At 46.0% G+C, this 795-nt stretch overlaps 1 non-coding gene across 1 annotated transcript; it reads right to left on the bottom strand.

Moving 5' to 3' along the window:
* Positions 1-384: 384 nt before the first annotated feature.
* Trnas-gga lies at positions 385-468 on the bottom strand. The gene is given in 2 exon segments: positions 385-419; positions 429-468. It is a non-coding gene; the product is annotated as a tRNA-Ser (tRNA).
* Positions 469-795: the final 327 nt, after the last annotated feature.

The raw sequence follows: 795 nt of genomic DNA, 5'->3' as shown, positions 1-795 counted from the left end.
ACCTAAAGAATTTCCAACGAATAGCGGCGTTTACAGCGCGGAGAACGTTACAGAAATGCTCAACAAAGTCAAGTGTCGGTCGTTACAAGAGATGCGTTATGCTTCGGGGTGAGGTTTAATACTGAAATTTCGAGAGAGCACTTCGTGGAAAGAGTCGGACAACAAATTACTTCCTCCCACATACATGTGCGGAATCAAGAGAAAAATCAAGAAATTGGACCTAATAAAAGGGCTTAGTCGCTTTTCCCACGGAACTTGGCGACTGGCTGGTTCAAAAGGTTCAAATGGCTCTGAGCACTATGGGACTTAACATCTAAGGTCATCAGTCCCATAGAACTTAGAACTACTTAAACCTAACTAACCTAAGGACATCACACACGTCCATGCCCGAGGCAGGATTCGAACCTGCGACCGTAGCGGTCGAGCGATTCCAGGCTGAAGCGCCTAGAACCGCTCGGCCACACGGGCCGGCCTTTGGCGACTCGAACGGAACAATTATGGAGGAGAGGGGGGGAGAGGGGGATCATTTACTGGGGCCAGAAGTACCCTGTTCCACAAACTGGAACGTCCCTTGCAAAATACGATGAAGATATAGCTGCCGCATTATGAAATCTGTTTTTAAAAAGGGACATATAGCCCTTCCTGTGGCCTTGGAATGTGCCTTTGAAAAGGAGACCAGTGACATAACATCCTTTCACACTGTTTAATTAACAAGAAAATTACATTGCCACTGTCCAGAGTGGATATTCTTTCTGTTGTAACAAATGTAAGGAAACACTTCGTGTGTTGTTACCT

This window comes from Schistocerca americana, chromosome 3 (assembly GCF_021461395.2).
Source record: "Schistocerca americana isolate TAMUIC-IGC-003095 chromosome 3, iqSchAmer2.1, whole genome shotgun sequence".
NCBI classification, from domain to species: Eukaryota; Metazoa; Arthropoda; class Insecta; order Orthoptera; family Acrididae; genus Schistocerca; species Schistocerca americana.
This window is presented reverse-complemented; position numbering and strand designations above follow the sequence as displayed.